General features: G+C 38.9%; 1 protein-coding gene and 1 long non-coding RNA gene across 3 annotated transcripts in view; one reads left to right on the top strand and one right to left on the bottom strand.

The window, feature by feature from the left end:
* The window catches only part of MKLN1 (muskelin 1), a 279,842-nt gene that overhangs the window by 194,438 nt on the left and 60,602 nt on the right, over positions 1–24,802 (bottom strand). The gene's annotated exons all lie outside the window — the stretch shown is intronic.
* Positions 11,440–24,802, top strand: part of LOC119247109 (uncharacterized) — a 35,971-nt gene continuing 22,608 nt past the window's right edge. Inside the window, exons 1-5 of one of the 2 annotated variants that reach the window (XR_008550862.1) lie at positions 11,440–11,483; positions 13,328–13,415; positions 14,081–14,242; positions 18,591–18,761; positions 22,837–22,918. This is a non-coding gene — a long non-coding RNA (uncharacterized LOC119247109). The remainder of the gene's footprint in view (positions 11,484–13,327; positions 13,416–14,080; positions 14,243–18,590; positions 18,762–22,836; positions 22,919–24,802) is intronic. The other variant, XR_005125645.2, reaches the window with a different exon arrangement.

Here is a 24,802-nt window from a genome sequence, read left to right as displayed (position 1 = left end):
TGAAGGACAGACAATGAAGTGAAGGCTATGGGGTGAAGGAGATCTCTGGGGAGGAATGGTTGGTTCTGGTTGTGTGGGAAAAGCAAGGAAAATTTCAAAGAACACATGGCATTTTGAGAAGACTCCCAGGAGGTCAGAGAAGAGGTCAGCAGGCCTCAGGATACTCAAGAGTGAGGGGACACATTATAGGAGTGGGGCGGAGAGGTCAGTGAGGTTGGTGTGTGGTTGGAATAACAGAAGGGGGTGTGGGTTGGAGCCAGACAGTGGAAGATTTTGAATAGGAGTTTGAACTTGAAATGGGGAGTTTTTGAAGGTTTTTGAGTAGCGGATGGCAACGATCCAATCAGATCCTTTACTAAAACATTTGAAATTACTGAATCCATCAAAGTACACAAAGCAGAAAAATATAGAGAATCAATATTCTTAATCAAGACTCAAAAAAAAAAAAAAAATCCTGCTTACTTCTGAGGAAACACAGCAAAGATATATGCTTCCCTGGCTAGCTCAAACCTGACCTACATGCTTTCCTCTGCGCTAGCCAAGAATGGTCCCATTCTCCTGACTCCTAAGAGTCTCATGACCAAAAAACATGGGGCAACAAATACAGTCCCTTCCTCCCCCCAGAGAAAAAATTCCAGCAAGGAAATGACTATTCCTTTCACTTCCTTCCTATTCCAAAGCCAGCTCATGAAGATTGCTTAACTGTTCTCTCACCTCAATAGACCAGACAAACACCCCAGAATGGGAACTCGATCCTGATGGCTTAATTGAGTTAAAAGGAAAAGCGTAGACCATCTAAAAGCCTCTCAATGGTTTCAGAGTGGCTCTCACATCTCTGAAAGCCCAGTGGCATTTCTCAGTTCCTTGGTTAGGGAGGAGCTGAATGAATTTCCTAGCAGAGAATTCAAAAGCACTGGAAGTCAGCAGTTCTGAAAGACTGCAGAAAAGGCTTGTTTACATTTTTCTCTTGGGCTGAAACCCATCTATTTAAACTTTAACCAGAGGCAATTATAAAACCATGGTGAGCCAGAGATGGCAGCCTGCACAAGACAGGGAGACAGAGGCCAACAGTCTAGAATTGAAGGAGGAAAGAGAATATTTTGAGAAAGGGGTCAAGGAAGAACAACAAAGAAGGTATTGGAAGCACAATGTGTCACCTAGGCAGCTGGTCTTCATGAGAATAGCAGGAGATTGGGGAGGCGGGCTGGGCAGGGAAGACAGCAGCTTCTGAAAGAGTAGGTGGAGCTAGGGCTGAGGCTGGGGCTGCCACCCTCCCTCCAGTTCAGAGTACCCAGTCAGAACTCAGCTGTTTACACCTTTTTTTCCTCTTGGGTCAAGAGTGCATTAAACCAGGGAATCAGTGGCTCTGAGAGACCTGCCTGGAGCAGACACACCCAGCCTGCCAGGACACTGGCCCTCTTACCCGAAGGCCAAGCCTCCTCCTCAATTCAGGTTTCCTGGCAAAGACCTACCTTGGTGTCTGGTGAGCAATTCAATGACGTCAGAGGAAATACCCCACTTAACAAAGGACCCTACTCCAGTTTCCAGTAAAGTGAACTAATTAACATGCCATGATCTGGGTCCTGGGAATCAGGGAGTCCTACAAAAAACTCAGAGATAGAGTCAGTCATTGCTCTAATGTGATGGCTTTAATTCTGGCTTTGAGGATGGACCTGACACTGATATAAGGGCCAGTTTAAATACATATACAAATATGGGAAGATCAACAACACACTAGCCACACAGATCTCTCAAGGAATCTGGCATCCTGCCTACCGCTACATATTTACACTTGAGTTTTTTTTTTAACTTTTTGGTTTTGAATGTCCCTATTAAAAACGGCAATCCACACTTCAGATGTTATCAGCTAATTTCTTAGCATTGGAGATAGAGACTGGACAAAGGTCTTGTGAATTATCAGTGGGAAGCCAACAAGAGCCATGGAAGAGACCAGAGATAAATGTCTGTGTACAGTGAGGCCGGCCCCTTAACACAAGTCAGAGTTCATGTAGGCAGCAGAAAGCCAAGCTCATCCTAACTTCTGGGAAGACTTCTCTGCTGCCATTTGGGGCCCCGCCGGAGGCAGACAGAGAAGGTCAGACGGTTTGCAGGTGCGCAAGTCCATGACCATGGTCTTTGAGGGCAAGGAGGCTAAGGTCATGGGCTTTTCTCCAGACCAGTTTGCTACTCTCACCGGAAAATCTGTCCTACAGCTCTGAACTGCACTCCCAAGTCCAGCCAACCATCTAAAAAATTCATGATGCTATTCGTAAGGGCTTGGGTGGGGAATGTGGAGATAGCTCCCTCAAATACACCCTGACTGGGGACAGATCTCAAGGTAATAGTCTTGCTTATGTGGGGGTGGGACACGCCATACAAAGAAGACAATGTGACATCTTGTTTTTATTAAACTTACACTGGAATTTGACTTCTTAAAGTTTGTGTGAGTAGAAATTGCTTTCTGTGCCCTGATCCCTGGAGAGAGAGGAGGTCTGATGCTGAAGTCTTCTGCAGAATGGAGCCTGTGAACACATGACTGTTAGCGGTATCCCCTGGGCTGCAAAGCAATTTCAGAGGGATACACACATTGCCCAGCACCTGCCCCAAAGTGTAATACCTTAAAGAAGATATTTCATAAAATCAGGCATGAACTCTCCGAAGGAAACCCTGGGGGACTGTGCATAAGGCAGAGACGCAGCCTCATACAGTAACTGAAAGCGTGGGTTCAGAAGCTGAATTGTCTGGGTCCATAGCCTGGTGCTACCACTTAGAAGTCATGTAACCTTGAGCAATTCACTTAACCTCTCTGGGCCTCAGTTTCCTCATCCATAAAATTCAAACATCAGTTGTTACCAGTTCCCAGGATTTTTGTCAGGCTTAAAGGATAGAGTCAGTTAATTATTTAAAAGCACTTAGAATAGACTTAGCAAAAAACAATATGCCTGTTACATTCAAACACTAATATGATCAAATCTCCTGGAAGCCTCTAAGATGGAAGGTTCTGTTCTTCACTTACCTTCCCATCACAGCAGCATGAGGAGAGGGAAGAAAGAGACCCTCCAGGTTTCCCTCTCCGGACTAAGCCAAGCATTTCGGTCCTGCTGTGAAGCTTTGCAACATGCATAGCCAGGGCTACGGCTGAGCCAGGGCCAACACTGGAGAGCTTTGGGCACTGCCTGGTGCCCAGAGCAGACATGGGTATTCCTCAGTACAGGCCCTTGGCAGTCCCGTGCCTGTGCTGCCCCTAAACGCTGCACTTACCTGCCCTTCGTGGGTGCCACCCACCAACCCTTAGCTGAGAAAGCTGAGAAACCAGCAGGTGGCAGGAAGAAGGAAACCAAACACACAAGGAGAAAAGTAGAAAAGCTACAAGAAGCACAAGGCAATTTTTTTGGTCTCTCTATTTTTGACCAAGTGAAAAAAACAAACAGAAGAGAATCAACAGAGCAACTGAATCCGAATGAGCCAGTGAAGGAAGGGAACAAGGCAGCAGAAAAGGCAAATCCATGCTAATGACCTCACCCTTCCTCCAGTGCCCCTGCAAGCATGGCCTCAGGGCCATTTGTACCCTGGCTAATAATGATTTCACTTCACAGACTTCCTTCCACTTTTTTCTTTTTTTTTTTTTTTTTCTCCCCTGAACAAAATCCATCATAGCTCTGTTTTGGGAAGTAGAAACAGTATCTATATTTAGGAAATTTAAATGCCAAAAAACCTCAGATAAGCATAATCAAGAAGTAAAGAATAGTTGGTGTGACCAGGACAAATATCAAATCACAAATATTTGAAATTTTTCCCTTTGTGCGCCCTCAGGAGAGAAGTGCCTTTGTTCACTGAACTGGCTCAGAGGACTTGGCCTCTGTCATGCGGCGTAGGATGTTGGATGGGGAGGAGAAGCCAGAGGAAGGTCAAATGTTTCTCAAGTGCTACACGATGTATCAGGCTACTGCTAGACGCTAGGACTTCCAGTGTGAACAAAACAGGCTCCCGCCTTCATGAAGCTAACCCTTAATTTTTTTACTTAAAACAATGTGGTAAATCACACATAAAATTTATCATCTTAATCATTTTTTTATCTTAATCATTTTTAAACATACTGTTCAACAGTGTTAAGTATGCTTACCCTATTATGCAACCAATCTCTAGAATTTTGCCACCTTGGCACACTGAACCTTTATGCTCTGCCCATTAAGCAGTTCCCATTCCCGCTGCTCCCTCCTCCCCAGGGCCTGATGACCATTCTACTTTCTGTTTCTATGAATGTGACTACCCTAGATTTCTCCTGTAAGTAGAATCATGTAGTATTTGTCTTTTTGTGACTAGTTTATTTCACTTAGCACGGCCTCAAGATTCGCCATGTTATATGGCTTGTGCAGAGTTTCCTTCCTTCCTAAGACTCAATGATACTCCCTTCTAGACAAATGCCACATTTTGTTTATCCATCCACCCTTCGGGCTGTTTTTTACCTCTTGGCTATTGTGAATGATGCTGCTGTGAACATGGGTATACAACTATCTCTTCAAGACCCTTGTATCATTTTTGTTTAATCTAATGATACTTGATTCTTCTTTCTTGATGCTTCTGACAGTCTTTAAGGAACTTATCCCATCCTATTTGGGTTCTTTATTGGCCATGAGTTAGTCCAATAGTTAGCTAGTTGGATAAGGACCTGTGTTATTTATCTTTGTATTCCAATTTCTGTGCAGTGCTGGCACATAGTAGGAACTTAATTATTTGTTGAACAAAGTAATTTATTTTTACACTTCTTAGTCACTACTGCTGCAGCTGGCTCTTTTACATATTGTAATAAATAAGTTTTACAATTTTAATGAATGCTATTTTTGTTATATTTACATACTAAGCTAGTTTATGTAAGGGAATTAGTATAAAAAACCTAAAACTCAATCAAAATCCACTTTTTAGATGAAATGCCATTGACAATTCTTTCCTACTCACTTTGCTTAAAAAAAAAAATCATCTCTCTCTGCTCATATTCCTCTCCTTCCTTCACTTGCCTTTCCTCAAGTTATAGTGAAATTATGCAAAATAGTTTCAGAGAGTGCCACTAGAGGGTCAAAGGACAGCGCCAAGGGGCAGGGACAGATCTCTGTCAGTGGGTTCTCATTTATGGGCATGATTGCAAGACTACTCAGGCTCAGGGTCCAAGAACAACAGGGCTTTTTAACAAATAGGAGATTAGGGAAAAAGAAAGAGTCTCTAAGGCCACAAATGGCTGGCTGTCTCACCCCAGATAGTGTCTGCGGTGTCCAGAAGTCCGAAAGGCCGCTGGTGGAAGATGAGGTGCCAGGACAGCAGCCCACAGCAGCAGTCTGAAGACTGGGCCGAATGCTGGACCAGAGAGCAATGGACTCAACAGTTTCAGGAAGTGGTGTCAGAGAGCCGGCGGCTGTGGTCAGCTTTTTAAGACGCTGGAGCCCGATGATGTTCCTTATAGGTGATGTCAGAGGCAGGGCCAGAGGCAGGTGCAGTGGCCAGTATCTGTGCAGGTCTACAGAGGTCTGGAAGTCTGGAAGTTCATGGAGGTCTACTGAATCCCACGGAGGTGCTCAATGCTTCTCTTTCTTCAGAGGCCAACTGCAGAATCCTTCTTTGAAGGTGGTCCAACGAATCCTTCTCTCTTTGGAGACTGGGAGAAGAATTCTTCCTCTTGGAAGATGTTCCAATGAATCCTTCTTTCTTCGGAGGCTGGCTGCAAACTGAATCAAGCCGGCTCTTACTCTGCCTTATAGCCCCCTCAGGGTCCCCCACCCTACAAACCTGATGGGACCATTTTCAATCCTAAGCCTTTGATGGGACTGTTTAATACCAATCAGCTTGTTTTCGATTTTTAATCCAAAGAGTTAACTAAGGAAGTGAGTTTGAACCTGAACTGTCCATTTAACTCACAGCTGATTGGTCTATTTAGTTCACAACTGATAGGCCCATTTAGGATCCTAGAGCTAGATAAAAAAAGGAGAAAAGCCCAGTCTAAATTGCACACAGGTAAGTGCAGTCTTGTGGGCCTGTGCACTCCAGGGAGCTTTGGCCAGACCTGGTCTTGCTGGGGCTGGAGCAGGGGAGCTTCTACAGGTAGTGGCTGAGACTGGGGTACATCAGCCCCAAGAAAGTCACCTTTGCCTTGGCCTCTGAGGGGATCCGGTTACAATAGCACTGAGAAGATCCTGAGGGCCTTGCTAAGGTCTCCTTGACTCACAGAACATGCTGTTGAGTAAAGCTAGCAATGGACCTAAAGTTTGGTATGCTCAACTCAAAAACTTTTATTGGGGATCATTTTGTATGAGACACAGGATAAACAAGATACAGCCCTACCTCTGGAGGAAGTCACAGCTTTGTAACTGTGGGTTATTTTTGGCTGCAATCGGGCAAGAGGCCTCAGTTTTCTTTAACATAGGAAATAGTATTTACGTCCATTCCCCATTACTCATGAAAAACACAGTATTTTTCAAAGTATAAAGAGCTAAAAAACATTGTGAATATTCTGAGTAGACTGGATTTGATGATAATTACTACATGGAGTATCATATGGTATCACAGTGCTTGTAGTAATTAAACACTATTGAATAGATTCATGGACACCTGAAATGTTCTGTTAGAAAGGAGAAAGAGATAAGAACTGTCAATCAGATTACCCACATAATAGCCGAGGCAGTTTTGAAAAAGAGTAAGTCAGGTGGTAGAAGCTAGCTTTGTATTTCTTTACAAATAGACATTTGGAATTATGACTTCTGGTCATGGTAGCATTATTGTACATAAACCTATGAGGCATTTGCTCAGCTTTCAACACAAAGCAATGGATTTTAAACTATAAAGGAGAAAATTTTTAAAGTACAATTGACCCAAAAAGGGGCTGAAGACATGGCCCTATTGGGCTTCAGGTATGAAAGGAAGGAGAGGATGTTGGAAGGGAACATTAGAAGAATAAGGGTGACTAGCAGGGATCTGGATTGGTGTGTGTGGGAATCAGAATTAGGTTCACTGCTTGAAACTATGGACTAGACTGAGAACTGCCATCCTCCTACAAACTGGCTTATTAACAATGCTGAAGAAACTGACTTGATAGGCCTCACATGAGGAAATGATGAGACAGGAAAACAAGGGCACATAACAGGAAATTGGATCAGGCAACCACAGACCTCTGTGACTAATTCTATGACATCTTCATTATCACAGTAGGGAAGAAGAAGAGATAAGCCCTCTTCATTTGGATAATTTGATTGTTTATAAAGAAAGTTAAATAGGCTACTCTGGAAAAAGATAAGAACTAAAAAGATAATTCAGCAAGATTGACAGGTGTAAGATCAACATACGAATTTTGATTGCAATCCTGTATCTCAGTTTATCAATACAGTATTTAATAACAAAAAAAGAGACACCATCTTAGTAGTAATAAGCAATAAAGTACCTAGGAATAAATATAACATAAAATGGGAATTTTACATATAAAATATTTTATGGAAGAAATTAGTATTTGAATAAATGGAGGCATACAATATTCATGAATTGAAATTTTCATTGTAATGAAATAGTCAGTTCTCCTAAAGTTAACATTTAATTTCAATGAAAACCCAATTTTTAAAAATTTCAACCTGATTATGTAATGTGGAATAATGATCACGAAATTCAAAAAGAAGAATAAAGGGTCAAAATTTATTATTGGTAATTGGGAATGCCTACAAGTAAAAGAATATGCAATTTAAAGTCGCTTAAACGATAACAGGATTATTTATTTTGCATTCCAACATGTCCGATGGAAATTAGTTTCAGTACTGATTAATTCAACAGTGCAATGACATCATGGGGACCTGGACCTTTTCATCTGTCTCCTTAATAATCACTCTCAGTGTGGTCATCTCCAGCTTTTTCCCTGAGAGTGGCAAAATGGTTGCCATAGTTTCAGGCATCACATTTTCCTCCAACTATGTATAAAGATAGATAGATAGGGCAAGTCTTTTCCTTAAGTCTCTTTTTAAGGGGGAATAACAGTTACCTATCCCATCCCACCTCCACTCTAGCACAATTCCATGTAGCTTTCAGTGGCAAGAGATGCAACACATGCCTATAACTCAACCAATCCCATTGGAATGGAATTACTATAATGGGGCTTATAGTAATTAAGCACTATGGAATAGGTTCATGGACACCTGAAATGTTCTGTTAGAAAGGAGAAAGAGAGAAGACCTGTCAGTCAGTTACCCACCATAATAGCCAAGACAGTTTTGAAAAAGAGTAAGTCAGGCGGTTGCCCTACCATCTACAAAAGTTTAAAACCTGAGGTGGCATGACAAACTAGGAGTGAAAAGATGAACCATTTAATAAATATGTGTTGGAATAAGTATATATGTTTATACATCTCCAATTTCACCTTATAATAAACTTAAGTTGCTTTAAGGACTCACATATGTCCAATTTTATACTTCTAGAAAAAAATATGATTACCTTCACACCCTTGAGATAGGAAATATTTATTAGCAAATCACAGAAGAAAAAACAATTAAAGGAAAAGATTTATACATTTCACTACTTTAAAAAGTCATCGTCAACAAAATGAAAAGACAGAAGATATTTTCTCAGATATAAAGTCATTAAGTCATTACTACTCAAAAACTATAAAGAACTCTCATAAAGTAAAAAGAAAAACAAATACCTAGACAGAAGGTGGCAAAGGATACGGGTAGGCCACTTCATAGAAGAGAAACGTTACTGGCCAATAGGCCTACAAGAAGATACTCAACCTCATTAGTAATGAAGGGAAAAGAAGACAGAAATGAAGTTACCATTTCATAACCACAAATAGGCAAAATTTTTAAATTCTGGAACTACCAAAAGTTATTAAGATATGGATTCTTAGAAAACAAAACAATGATACCTATTAATATCAATCTTAAGACTCAGTAGTACCTCTCTTAGATATATTGCCTAGATTAGTGTGGTGTGGTTCTTAATTAAGGGCAATTGAACATTTGGCAATGTCGGAAGACATTTCTGGTTGTCTTACCTGTGTGTGTGTCTGTATGGAGGGGTTGTCTGGTATCTAGTAGGTAGAGATGAGGGATCAGCTTAACATCTTATCCCACAACAAACAGTTATCCAGTCTAAAATGTCAACAACACCAAGGTTGAGGTGCTCTGGCCTAGAAAAACTCTTGCATGGTATACGCCAGGAATCTGGCATTTCAATGTTAACTGCAGCATTGTTTGTTATGGCAAACAAAAACAACCATGATACAGAAGAATGGATGAGTAGCTGTGTATATTCAAACTTGAATATATCAAATAATATATAACAGGTATAATTAATGAATTAGTTCTTCATATTGCAACATGAATAAATCTAAAGATAATGATGACTAAAAAGCATTGTAGAATGTTATGTACAGTGTGATATAGAATACCTTTATATTTTACAAAGCAGTACTATGTATTGTTTATTAATATATACATACAATAAAAAACTATAAAAATCTGCATGAAAATGACTTACAGAAACTTCAAGATAGTGATTACTTTTTAAAAAAAAATTTTTTTTAAGATTTTTTTATTTATTTATATAAGCACTGGGTACAGTCAGAAGCGCAGGAGGGTGAGAGAATTCACCAAAGGCAGAGCAGGGAACAGAACAGGCAGACTGATGAAATACACTGCTGAGGGGAGCAGTGGGCATGGCAGGAGAGGTCTGTAGTGCCATGTGGGACCCTCGCTGGTGGCTGGGGATCGAACCGGCGCTGCAGAGGCTGTGGGCAGCTTTGCAGCCCAGCGCTCAACTGCTGCGCCACCAGGGGAGGCCCAAGATAGTGATTACTTTTTGAGGAAAAGAGAAAAATTAAGAAATGAATGAGACTGGGGTAGGCAGTGGGTTTCAACAGTACTTGCAAAATTTTTTTTACAAGAAACAAACAAAAAAATCCTAAAGCAAATAAATCAAATATTAAGATTTGAGGTTCAACTTTTCATTCCTGGTTTGTCATGCCACCTCAGGTTTTAAATTTTTATAGATGGTAGGGCAACCACCTGACTTACTCTTTTTCAAAACTGCCTTGGCTATTGTGGTGGGTAACTGACTGACAGGTCTTCTCTCTTTCTCCTTTCTAACAGAGTGTTTCATAGATAGATGTTGGTTAAACTATTTTCCATATTTCCTGTTTGTTTGAAATATTTTATAAGGAAATATAACATACATACAATATACATATATACAATATAACAAATATAACATACATACAAGCTATATTTGCAAGAATGAATATCCTTTATGTGTTTCAGAAGAATGACATTGGTGGGGGGAAGCTAAAGTTTCCAGAAGAAACGGTGCCACACCCAAAGAAAATTAGAGAAGGGGAAAGTGACCCCTGAATTAAGAAGTGTCTATTCATTTAAGGACCTGGTCCCAGGGATTCTTGACCAAAGAGAGTTGGCTTGCCTGCAGCACCAGTGATTGGATGACTATACCTCTGTCCATGGTCCTATTCCTCTGCCTCCAATAACCTAATTTAGAGGGAGGTTCAAATTTGCCTTGTAGAAAAGGCACTGAGGTGTTTTGATAGTTGAGAACATGGGAGAAAAGGAAATATTATGAGTGCAGCAGGTCTTGAGTATTTGGAAAGAATTTCTGTCTGCATTAGATGCCACCAGCAGAAGGAGACCCTGCTAGACAACCATTCTTCATAATAATGATGAACATCTATCAATCACTTGAGCTCTCCTTGCACAGAGGCCTGCTTGCTAAGAATGATATATTCATCTCCCTATCATTTCTTGTCTTTAACAAAAAGCTTTCTCAATCCTGATGTTTTTCGTAATTTTCCCCCAACAGTCCAATAAGACCAGTAGACATTCACCTCTGCTTTTACAGAGAGATGAGGCAAGACTAACAAAGCTTCTCCAAGGACTGACGTACTTTATATTACCCGATATTTTTACCTTAGCTACTGGGGATAAGTAACTCAACCGAGAAAGATATTTTATGGGCATCCTAGAGTAATCGCCTATCTTTTAAAAAGAAACAACATTTCTTGAGATCCCAGGAGGTGTCTGGCACTACACAAAGTGATATGAGCATGAGAGTGCAGAACATAATGTTTGGGAACGTAATGTTCCTCCGGGGACTTAAAAATTAATGCAGATCCAAAACTGTTAAAAAAAATACAAGGGTTGGTTGTAATAAATTATGGGAAAACAAAATGAAAGGTGTAGGGGCAAAAGTTCCAAGCATGGTGATAAACTAGGGAGCATGAAAGCTGAATATGATGAGCCAATTAACCTCAGGAGAACACAGGCTCACAATGTGGACAGAAAACAAGACACTTAGCCTGCAAAGTCAGTTTTGCAGACTCAGTTACACTCAAAATCAATAGCTGTTTCTGATGGGCCACTGGAAAAAAACTAAATTTTTTTTTTTTACTGTTGTTTTCTACAGATGGAGTTGAAGCCATCTGGCATACAATGAAGTGTTTAGGGAATAAATATGTGAGTTGGCAAACTTTTTGTCTACAAAACTGGATATCTAGTTCTGGATGACAGATCTAATGGAAATAGGTGCAATTGGGTTTGTAGATACTGATTTTTATCAGCAACCAGAAACTATGCTAAAAGCTCAATCTGGCCTACTTTAGGTGCCCTGGGTAAGTTAGTGGAGATTTTTCATTAGTCTATTTGTTACATGCCAGAAGAGGAAATAAAGCAATACATGTACTCTGTGATATATAGAAAAGAATGTATCTTAACAGAAATATGTACTCTAGTCTCAGACAATGTTTCTCTACCCAGGTGATAGAAAGTACTTGGAAATGCAAGGACCTAACTGGGCCTCAGGCTGAGCTTTCTCCATGGCCCCATTAACAGAGAGGTTAGCCTCACTAACCTCTCAAACAAAGAGAGTCAGACTTTTATATTGATGACTAGTTTCTGATTTGGACTTTTTCATCGTCACAGCCATTTCATTCACTTTGTATTTAAAGTTTCATGTCTTCTTGTATAGTAGTAATATGAAAAGATAAAAATGTCTAGAAATTTTTATTCTATGTGGAAGGAAAGCAATAAGTCACTTCCATGTGATGTTTAATAGGCATTTCAGATTGAACAGGGTCAAAAGAAAACATATTTCTTTTCCTTAATCTTGTACCAACTAATAAGAAACTTAAAAGCAGTTTTACTTATCTTATAATAAACAAGATGCCTGGAAATAGACGATTGCTGGTATTGGGGCCACCATTAAACTATACTATCAAGGACCTAGGCAATTTCTACTTGTCCTGCTTTCCCATCCTTAACATGTTGACCTTTAATCACATCTTTTGTAGTCACAAGATGGTTGCAGTGACTCCAGGCATTGTGATGGTTACAAGATAGCCATAGCTAGTTCTATAAGGCTTTCACTAGCCACAAATGAATCACCCCTACCGACAAAGGACATGGGGAAATTGAGTATCTCGCAAAAGAGAATGGGATTATTATGATTGAATTATACCACTGATGATTCAGAACTTTAGGCTGGACATAAGCAAAGTTAGGGCTCTGTTAGCAAGAAGGAAGAGAAGAACAGCTCTTGTGGGGGAGGGGAATTAACTGCCATGTTTCTTATTTCTAGTCTACCTGTCTCACTAAGTAGCATCACCATCCATCCCATGCCCACATCAAAAATAGAGATCTTTGATTTCTTTCTTTCTGTTATGTCCTATGTACAAATGCCCAGAAAGTTCTGTTGACTCTGCCTCCATATGTACCCCCAATACACTCTTTTTCACCCATCTTCACTGCTACTGTCTTAGTGCCAATGATCACCTGAATCATTGCAGTTTGCTCCTAAGGATCTCTGCACTTTCATTCTTGCTGTCCTCTATTCATTGCCCAAACTGGACATCAATTCCTTGCTTAAAACCTCCCAACAGCTTTCCTTCTTACCTAAAATCCAAATTTCTAATAATGATCAGTCATGCCTGCAAGAGCTAGACTCTGTCCACCTGTTTAATTTCATCTTGGACTGCATTTTGCTTTACCATTAAGTTCCAACCATTTGATCCTTCTTTCTCTTCCTCAAACTCAAATTTGTTACCATTTTGATGACTTCTGAACCATCTGTTCTCTCCATCTAGAATGTTCTTCAATCTGACGAGTTCATTCTTGCCAATTAGATCACTATTTAAATGCCATCTCTTTAAAGAGGTCCTCTCTGACCATCCAATCCAAAATAGCCCTCTGTCATTCATCTCTTTACCCTAGTCTATTTCTCTGTACTGTACCTATCACAGTCTGACATTATCTTGTTTACCTTTTTACGTTTCATGTAATGGAATATGTTTTTTTTTTTTCAGTACCTTCACACTAGAATATAAGCTTCATGAGAGCAGATACCTCATCTATTATGCTGCTGTTTTCCTAGCACATAGATCAAAGCACGTGGTACGTACTCATCAAATATTTCTGAATGAATAAATAAATGATGGGAAAGATTTTTAAGTGGAAACTTTAGCAATAAAAAGAACATCTGTAACATATTACCATCATACTTAGAGTCATCCTTTATAGAGCAAAATCACTTTGTTGGTTTTAGAATATGAAATGTGTTATGCTTTAAAGACATCACAATTAATAAGCAACGTTAATTTCTTCCACCCTGCCTCTTTCTTCCTGTGTCCTCCTTTTGAGAGCTAAATGGGCCACATGTACTCTCCATCTCAGTGCTCTATCAATATGGTCATTGACGGCCTTCTTCACTAACTTCTCCTTTTGCCTAATAATATGATTTTATTTTCCCACCATTGTCCAAAGAACATGGGGTAATTTAAAAAAAAACTTGGAGAACGTCCTTCTCTCCTCCATTTTTGGCCAGAATTTCAAAAAGGGGAAAACCCAACTGTTCTTGGACAAAGAGAGAAATACTTAGCGTCTGATATGTTCTGTCTTTTTCTGAGGTTTTCACAATTTTATGTATGGTCTTTCAAAAGACAAATCATTTCTACTCCTGTCACTCGTCATCAGGCTATCCTCAATGTAAAATGTTAAAAGCAGAGAAGTTATTATGTAGTCTTCCCTCATGTCCCTTTCCATATCTTCTCAAACCCAAGGTGAATCTCTGAAGAGCCAGACTTCTGGATGAGCAGCCAGCCGAGCCCATGGGATCAGCCTGAAACCCAGATCTCCTATACATCTAGCAGGCCATGGCACATTGAAATTACACGCAAGGCTTTTGGGGATATTCACATTCTCGCTAGGGACACAGCATCATGGTGAGACTGATCTAGCATACTCCAAAATGCCCTATGTTTGAAAACATCCTCAAATAATTACATGAATTATTCACATAGTAAATTACATGCAAAGAATCCCTGAGTTTTATCTTCTGGACTTGCCAACCAAAAATAACAGGATTCCCATCTTCAAGGGTCTTCAGTGAATATATTAAAAACAAGAATAAACTGTTGCTCAGTACTCAACACTTCAGTCCCTCCTGATTCCTCACCTGTCATTACCCTAGCCCCCTAGACACACCCTTGTGTCTAGCTCCATGCCTGCACATCACCTCCTGGACATTCTCAGGCCTTGGAAACACAACATATTCCAAAGGAGCCTTGGAAACATTTTTGATCATATGTCAGTAAAAAATGTGGGGATGTGCACCCCCAAAATATGTATATTAAAAAATAAATCATGCATTTATATATATATATATTTAAAAGAATAGAATAAAATAATTAAATGATTTGACTCCATACTCTTAGGAACCTATTTCCAAATCATAGCCCACTTTAACTGGATAACTCTATTTCCTTGTTGTAGGCAGAATTCTAAAGACAGCTTCCCCAAGATTCCCATCCCTGGCTATTCAGTCAAACACTAAGCTAGGTACTGCTGTGAAGGGATTTTGCGGTCAAACTTAAAGTTTCCAGTCAGTTTCCTTTAAGATCCCGAGATAATCCAGTGAGCCTGGTCCACTCAGGTGAGCCCTTTACAAGAATAGTTTTACTCAGTTGGTAGCAAAAGAGGAAGTGAAAGAGATTGCAAATGTCCAAAAGATTCGAGGGAGATTGCTGGTTTGAAGACAATACCACGCGAGCAGGCTTCTGTGTGGCCTCTGGAAGCTGAGAGCAGCAGCTCCTGGCTGATAGCCAGACAGAATACAGCAACCTCAGTGTGCACCCTCAAGGAATTGACTTCCACCAAAAGTGTGAATGAGCCTGGAAGCAGATTCTTTCTCAGAGTCTGCAGATAAGAGTCCAGCCTGACAAATATCTTGATTTTTGTATGGTGGCACCCTAAGCAGAGAGCCCAACCAGGCATACCTAGACTCCAGGCCTCTAGAATGGCGAGCTAATAAATAATATGGTGCTGCAAGCCCTAAGTTTGTTAATTTTCACCTCTTGAAGAAACATTCAGAAAACAAATGTTAATAAGATGGAATTAATATGTTTTAAGTTCAACAGAAAAGAAATGGCATTAAATTATTTCAAATGTGCTGATTCTTTAATTACTTATAATGCCCATGGAGGGTCACCCAGGGTAGTTAGAGTCTTTCGTCCTGCTTGGGTTTGTTTTCTCATAGGTACTATCGTTGCAGGCCAGGGCTAACTTTAGAAGTTACGTCATATGGGGATAGAGCATCTACTTGTTGCTTCAGGGGGATGTGATTTAGCCTGCAGTTTTTTTTTTTTTTTTCATTTCACAAAACAATGTGCTGTGTTTCATAGATGCTGTGCTGGATACTGTGTCTACATATCAAATTCAGGGATGTATTTTTCTTAGCTAAATTTCCCTCTCTAATAATATGACCTTCCTTTTGGCAAACAGGCTGAAATTCAGCCAGTTATATTCTGAACTTGAGACATATATGAGGGAAGAGGCAAAACATGATCATACCTGTTTTAATAAAATTGATCCCTGAGATAAAATAAAACCAGAAAGTGGGGCAAGAACATTCTGACTACATAATCATGCCCCAAGTAAACAAACATGAATGGAGCTGAGCCTGCTAACCCAGATTTGTCCTCCTGAGAATGGCAGGCAACTGTGAATTTCTCCATGAACACAACCTCAGAACTAGGTCTAGTGTAAACAAAGAGATCTGGGGAAGAGGAAGGGAGTAGTTAAGTAAGCCAGAGGTTGTACTCAGGGTGAGAACATTTCAGTGGAGGAATGTCTCACTTTATACACACTGGACGAAGAGATGGAAGAAATATATATAGCACAGTGGTTAAAAGCTGTATGACTCTAGGCACATTACTCAAATTCCCTGAGCCTCAGTTTCCTCATGTTTAAGTCAGCATAGCTTTTTCAACATTTCTTCGTACTCTCAATAACCTGTGGCCGATTACAATCCTGCAATCTCATCTCTCATCCTTCCGCCCTTGTCCAAGAATCGTGGATAATCATCCCTCTTCTAATGGATGCTAATAGCCCTGCTGGCTAGTCCTAAGCACCGTGTTCAAAGCAAAAGACTACAGGCCAGAGTCGAGACCAGAAGTCTAATGCAAACACTCCCTTAGGGCAGGGAGGGACAGAGAGAGTGGGTCTGACTGTGGGAAGCTGATTCCCCAGGCAAGGGAAGGTACTTATTAGATGCACAGAAAGATGGACCTGTAGGCAAATATCCACAAATAAAAATCTCTTTCTAAAACAATCCAATTTTATGACCCAATCATTTGACAATGACTTGGCCATTGAAGATCATATTTTTCCAACATGGTCCATTTTCTTGGCTTTCCTAAGTCATTAATTATGACCATGTTTTCCCAAATGTGGAAATTCCCCTTGCGCAGATGCCCTGCCGGCCAATCCTCCTTTCCTGAGAAGCCTCCACGGCACAAAAATATTTTTGTTTTCCCCAATTGCCCACAGGGAAAATTTCCTCACTCTTTTTTTCTCCCTCCTCCCTTAAAGCCCTCTGGCAATTTCCAGGAATCTAAGTAAACCAGAATCACTTAGATCACTGGAGAGCCTTTTGGATGTTCTACTTCTAACATGGCAAAAAAGAATCCTGAACTTTAACATTCAAAGCCAGTCTTAAAAGCTCCCTTTAATAACCAAAGGCAATGCCACAGAAATCATAATAATTCCCACTCCTGCCTGAGAATATGGTTCTGGGGTTGAGGAGCTTAAATTATAAACAGAGGTGGCCAAAAGGATGATCTTCATGTCCAGATCAAATGCTGTTATGTGAATGTGCTTCACACACAATAATGCCCACTGCGCACATGGGCATCTGACAGCAAAGCGGGTATATCATATGAACATGGAGCGATAATTCAAAGTATAAAACTTTGTTAGATGATTTACCTCACTTACTGTATTCATTTTTGAGTTTACCAAAGTACTTTGTGCAGGGATGATGACACTACATGTACTCCGGAGATATTTTGTTCTTTTCAGAACATTCATCAAGAAGCATTTCTCTGCCAGAAACTAAATTTAGTTGGTGGGGATGGGGTGGGAGAGTAATGAATCAGATTGGGTCTCTGCCCTCCCAGTCTTTATAACCTAGTAAAGAAAGTAGGATGAACCTACTAGCTCAGTGGTTCTCAACCAGGGGCAATATTGGCCCCTTACATCTAGCCTCGGGACATTTGGCCAGGTCTACTAACATTTTTGTTCATCAGAGCTAGAAGTGGGGATGTTATTGGTGTCTTATGGAAAGAGGCAAAAGATGCTGCTCAGCACACTACAATGCGTGGAACAACTCCATAACAAGAATTATCCAGTCCAAATGTCAATAGTGCCAAGATTGTGAAACTATCCCTAACTAAGCCATTTTACCTCGAACACAGGGTTTGCAGGTTGACTGACTGATCGGTATTGGGTCACATGGTAAAGGACTTTCATCCTGACACCCCAGTCATTTTTAATTTATGCCTGTGCCTTATCCATTAGAACTGTTAAATTTTGAAGAAACAAGTATATTTAGACAAGTGCTGAATAAAGCATGAGAAACAGTGTCACTAGGCAAAATGAATGATAATTTAGTGAATTGTTAACTCGAGAGACAAAATTTTTTTCTAGCGTATAGTAACTGCTCAGTGAATGTGAATTAAATATATTCAGATACCCTAGCAACATTCATTTTAAAGTGCACAATATTAAAGAATCTTATTTTAAGTTTTCCTAGCAGAAGGCTTTCTTCTTCAACACAGCTCAGACTGCTTGAACTGCATATTATACCATAAAGGGACAAAACTGTACTTTGGTAATAGAATAGAGCATTCAAAATTTTAATTAATTCAGATGGGCCCTTTTCCCTATTGTGTCTAATTTAGTGAGGATTAGTGAAGTATGATATTTCAAACATCAAAAAATGGAGGTGGCCACAGTGAATTTTGGGAAGGAGGAGGTACTCTGGAGTGAGAAGTATTTTTGTGTCCACTTAGAATGGGTCTCCTGATCTCTATATACAAAAGAAATAAAAACAAAGTAGCATTGACTTTGGGCCTATTGCTCCAAATGCATAAGTTTCAATAGTAAATAATTGGCCAAGTGCCACTCTCCATTAAGGATCAATTAAAAGGAAATTATATCTTTAAATTCAATATTTAAGGATATGAAAAAATATCATTTAATGTACAGGAGGTATTTGCATTTTTTTTTCAGGAAAAATGATGTGGTGGTCTAACGTTCTAGTGTTTATGAGATGCAATGCAGAGCTACTTTTGCACAGAAGATCTATATTTTTGATTAAGCAATTACCTTCAATTGTAATATGTGGTTACCAAGGAAATATGGACTTTCTTCTTCCACCTATTTGACCTGCATTTTCTCAATGTAAGTTGGTGAGTAAGTCAGAAAATGATATCTAATTTGGTATTAGCATTAATGTAAGTAGGAGGGGAGAACTACCATAAAAAATTTTAATGGAAATAACTGGGATAATCTGCCATTTGTATAATCAGTATCCATGTTCCCCAAATTTAACACAGATAATGGATACCATAATGTCCCTGATTTTTGCAACATAAAAGCAAAATTTCCTTCCAGTTTGAAAATTTCCAGTAAAATCTTTGCCCAAATGTGAGTTTAATAAGGTATGTTTGGAGCAGAGAGGGAGGAATTTTAATCTTTCCTATTCATTAAAAAAAAAAACAAATAAGTAAAAACTACTTCACCTCTAAAAGAGAAGGAATAACATGGTATAAGTTCACTAATAAATAAGTGGGGTTAAAAGTAACACATTTAAGAAAACGTTGAAGATTAAAAAGTTAAAACAATAAAACGTGGCTCCAGGAAAGTTGATCTTGATGTGACAGACAGTAACAACTGGTACAACAGAGTGGATGCCTAATCATAAACAGTTGGAATGGCCAAACAAGTATGTACCAGCTAAATATCAAACCTGATTATTTTATATGGTCTTAAGAATCAGCATAAACTTGATTTATAAACCTGAAAGGGGTACAGCAGACCTCTCCTGTCTCGCCTGCTGCTCCCCTCAGCAGTGTATTTCAGTAGATCCACCTGTTCTGCTCCCCTCTCTGCCTCTGGTAAATCATTTCACCCCCTGCACCTCTGGCCTACACCCCAGTTCTTGTATGCATAAATAAGTCTTTTTTAAAAAATAAACCTGAAAACATTATGTTAACATTATCTCACTGTAATATTTTATTTATTTTATTGAACTATAATTGATATTTAACATTATATTATTAGTTTCAAATGAATAACATAATGATTTGCTATTTGTATATATTGCAAAATGATCACCAAAATAAGTCTGGTTAATATCCATCTCCAAATGTAGTTATACTTTTTTTCTTGTGATAAGAGTTTCTAAGATCTACGTAGCAATGTTCAAATGTACTATAGAGTATGATTAGTTACAGTCACTGTGCTATACATTACACCCCCATGACTTATTTATTGCTTAATTAGAAGTTTGTACTTTTTGAACACCTTCACCCATTTTACCCATACCCCAACCCTTGTCTCTGGCAACCACCAATCTGTTCTCTCTATCTAGGAAGTCGGCTTTTGTTTGTTTTTTAGATTCTACAAGTAAGTAAGATCATCTGGCTTTTGTCTTTCTCTCTATGACTTGTTTCTTTTAACAAAATGCCCTTAAGGTCCATCGACATCATTGCAAATGGTGAGATTTCATTATTTTTTATGGTTGAATAATATTCCATTATATATGAGTGGATAAAGAAATATGTGTGTGTGCATGCATGTGTATGTGGAGAGAGAGAAAGAGAGAGAGAGAGACCTAAGTTGCTTCTATGTCTTGACTATTGTAAATAATGCAACGATAAATATGGGGGAGGGGTTGCGTATATTTTGAGTCAGGATTTTGTTTTCTTTGGGTAAATACCCAGAAATGGAATTACTATATCACGTATAGTATTTCTATTTTTAAGTTTTTGAGTAACAGCAATACGTTTTTCTATAGTGGTTACATCAATTTACATTTCCACCAGCAGTGAACAAGGATTTTCTTTTTGCCACATCCTCACCAACACTTGTTACTTTTTGTCTTTTTATTATAGCCATGTAATTTGTTTTATATGCAGCTGAATCAAGGGTCAGATTGTGGATATGTCAATGAAAATAAAAATATCTACTAATTTCTATTGAACTTACATTGTTATAATTACCCTTTCTCGTCACTTCACTTTTCAGATGAAATAGAAATTTTTAAAATTCAGGTTTTTAAACCATCATCAGCGAGACAATATTTAGCTGTAGATTCCCATCTGCAAAAGTGCAAGTCACATTTTAAAATTCTAAAATACTTATTTCTGTATCTGGATTGATACTTCCATAACATCTATGATGGTTATTTTTAGGATGGGTTGAGATTTTTTTTGTCTCCTTATATTCTTTTGTGTTGTTTGAAGTTTTTTTCAAATAGTTTTTTGACAATTCATTAGGATAATAATCATTTTCTAAAAAAAATTCTTTTCAATTTATGTAGCCAAAATTGTAGTTCACCATCTTCTGTCTGCTCTCTTAATTTACTAGATTATCTGAATTTGCTTTCCCAAAATTCAACAGCACTTTCATCATCAGAACATATTTTAAAAGAATCTCCCATTTAGCCAAGGTGAAAAGATGAGCTATCTAACTGCTTCCAAAAGGCACATTATCTTTGAAGGATTTTCTTTATTTTTATTCTTTGTTTTGTCACATGCAGTTGTCTCAGAATACTTGCCAAAGACCCCCAGTTCCTTTGAAGGGAATACCATTATGTGTACAAGGTAACTTGGAAACACATTGCTCAACTTAGTATTTTTAAATGTTGGAAAGCTTCCCCAGTAAGATCTTCTCAGAAACTTTCTTTTGTTGCATAGTTGTCAGAGTAACAAAAGGGGGGGGGGTAAATTAGGAAGAGACAGATGGGAATGAATTAGAAATGCTGTGGTATTGAGGATTATAAAGTCATTTTGTTAATGATGTTATTTTTATTGAGGTAACACCATATATGATTTAGGGATGGAGGTTCACACCTCTTCAGATGTGTACTACCATACCAGACCCATCATCAAGGCACACATCGTCCCCCAAACCCATCCACTGTGTTCCGTACCTCCTTTCCTCCCACCCCACCCTCCCTTCTGGCAGAGGTTATACAGTCTTTGCATAGTTTTCAGAGTCTGACTCTCATGGTGTGATGGACACCATGGACTAATAAAATCTCCAGTGTCTTTAAGCCAAATGATATATTCAGTCTCTTTATATTTCTCACGGAACTTAAAGGTTATATTTACTTGAGACTAGGGGATCCTCGATTAGTAACAGAAATTCAAAAATAGTTGATTTTTTAAAGGGTGGTAGGATTACGAATAATTCCTTTTTTTTTTTTTTTTTCCTTTTTGGCATTCTGGTTGTAATGCTATTTGTGCTTTTTATCTACCCATGTATCAGCATAAAGGTGAAAAAATAGGACAGTTTTCATTATTACAAAATTTTAAGGTCAGGTTGGATGACTGTAAGTATACTCCAGAGAAGACACATACATTTAAAGAAAACTAAAGCGACCTCTCAAGTTCCTCTCTTCTTTCAATTCTGTGCTCTGAAGTTTACCCCCTTATCTTTTATGGTGCAGATGCACCATATTGGAAGGACAGAAGTCTCTTCTTTCTTCATTTTGTCTTGAACCTGCAGATTTTGTGCAGGTGGCAGCCCTGAGAATTAAACAGGAGATGGAGTGAGTGGTGGGAAAGTAGTCTTAGAACACTCGGAGCTGTCCAGCAGTGGAAGGAATGGTCCGCGCCCTATGTAAGTCCCAACTAATGAGACTTATGGGAATCTAAAGCAGGGATTCAGTGAGGCCACTGTTGACCAGGAAATGTATGTAGAAAGAGATGTTTCCTGCTTCTGTATGCTTCTCATTTTAAATGGAGTCAATGGCCTTTTAAGTGTGTAGGGAAAAAGAGAAAGTAATTATGTACAGGGCAAGACAGAACAAGAGTTGAAGAGGAAGTCAGGCAAAAATAGGACTATTTACACTGTTTGAGCACTTGTTCAATTTCTTAATTCAAACTATTTACACATACACATTATTTGTAAACATGCCCTAGAAATAGATGGGTTTGCATATATAGCAGCTTTGTTATTTAAATTTTGCAATCAAATACAATCATTGTAGCACAGCATTTGAAAAAAAAAGTGTCAAACATTAACTTACAAAGACTTTCCAGCATATGTAACTAAAAATAAATAAATAAATTTAACCTAAAAAGGTTGTTCATTTTTTTCCTTTGCAAGTGGCAGATGCAATCATTTTGATTAATGCACACTTGATTGAGGTTCTGAAAAATGACATAAAAATCTTGAAGCATGTTTATAATTTTTTTATAAGTGGTTGGATACCTAGTACTCTTTTTCTTATATTTTCTCCTGAAAGGAAGAGTCAATGTCCCAGATTTGAGAAGAAAGGACTTTAGAGAAACATTTCGTCCAGTTGCTATGTGCTAAGCAGTTAAATGGTAAGATATCCTTAAAGGTGAAAAAAAACTGCATGTGGAGAGATTAATTATGCCATACTGGTTTTTAAATGTAAAGATTAATATGTACTCATTGTAGAAAATTTGAGAAATATAAAAATATACAAAAAATAGAAAATCAAAATCATCCTGGTGTAACTATTACTAACATCTGATTTATAGCCTCCTAAATCCATATGGATGGTCATGTACATATTTCATGGTCAATATTCACCTGAGCAAAACAAACAAACAAACAAACAAACAAAAAACGGTTACGTGAAAGAGCTGTTGGTTTATCTGATCCAAATCTGGCATCACCATCCACAGAATTTAACCATTTTCTTTAACGTTTCCCCACTACCCTTGATCCCAACCTGAAAATAAATGGCAAATGAGGTGCCATATTTCCTACTTCGAAACAGCACTGGGGTTGTCGGCAATTCCTTACCTTTCTTTTCCAGAATAGAGACCCAAGAAGTTGTAAAGGAAATATGATACTGCAAAAACGACGTTATTTTTGTGAAGTAACATTGGAGGTGCCCATGTTGACAGCTGCACAGGCAGTCACATGTTTAACAGAGCAAAGAGCCTCACAAAGGAAGAAGTTAACTTTAGCTTTGAAAATCCTTTTATCCTCCATGATTTTGATGGCTTTAAATTTGTCACCTGAATGTGATATTAACATAATCGTCTGCATTTCAGCTAATGAATGCACCTGCTTCTAAGACTTTATTTTAGCAGTTTTAATGAGCTCTTCAAAAGAGTTTGCCTGGACTTAGAGCACTGCTAGAGAAATAGCAGCTGTAAGCAACTAACAACATTCAGTATTTGAATCAAGCTCTGTGAAGTTGTTAAACTTGAGAAGGACTATCTATCCATCTGTCTGTGATAAGGGAAATGAAACTGAGATGTAGCTGTGGGATTTGGAAAAAGGTAAATGGGGCTGGCCAAAGAAGGTTATTCTGTGATCAGTCATCATGTATGGATCCAAGGCAATTTACTTAAGCTCTCTAAATGGCAGTTTCTCACCTATATAACAATGGGTCCCATCTTATAAGTCTGTTATATAATGCCTCCCTGCTGTAAGCAATCAGTAATGCTAACTTTATTATTAAGAGACTATGACTTAAGATAGAACAAGTATATTCTATATGATTGGCCATAAGTTTTAAGATGGTTTAGAAAACCTAAATAAGGGACCAGGAAAAAGACTATAACAAAGAAAAAATCAAAATCAACAAGCAACTATAAACCAGAGACACACTACGGGGGCAGTAGAGGAGGAGAGGTGGGATTAGGGTCAAAATAAGGGGGGTGGGAATTGTATGGGGAATATAACCAAAATGAAAATGCATGCATTGTGCAACAATGAAAAATGATGGCCTCCCTGGTGGCGCAGGCATTTGAGCGCAGCGCTGTGAAGCTGTCCGCAGCCTCTGCAGCACCGGTTTGATCCCCGCCGGCCTTGGAGCATCCCACATGCTGAGCAGCCTCTCCTGTCTCGCCCGCTGCTCCCCTCAGCAGTGTATTTCATCAATCTGCCTGTTCTGTCCTCTGCTCTGTCTCTGTGAATCCTCTCACCCTCCCTGCACATCTGGTCTGTACCCCAGCTCTTATATAAATAAAATAAAATAAATTAAAAAAAGATGATTCATAGGTGAATAATTGAGCCCTATAGTAGGAAAAAACCAAGTAACTCTTTAACTTAAGTAATCAGGAATCCTGTTTCAATGCTAAATCATACCTTAACCCCACAATGAAGATTTTTCAAATGGAAGATGTCGACCAACCTCTAGAAATCCAAATCCCTACACAATCCTGAAGCCAGTTAGACTTTCTAAATATTATGTAGATACTACGGTACCAGAACTATTTACTTTTGAT

This window comes from Talpa occidentalis, unplaced genomic scaffold (assembly GCF_014898055.3).
Source record: "Talpa occidentalis isolate TD23 unplaced genomic scaffold, MPIMG_talOcc4v2.1, whole genome shotgun sequence".
Lineage (NCBI taxonomy): Eukaryota > Metazoa > Chordata > Mammalia > Eulipotyphla > Talpidae > Talpa > Talpa occidentalis.
Note: the sequence above shows the minus strand (reverse complement) of the source record. Positions and strands in the feature narration are given on the sequence as shown.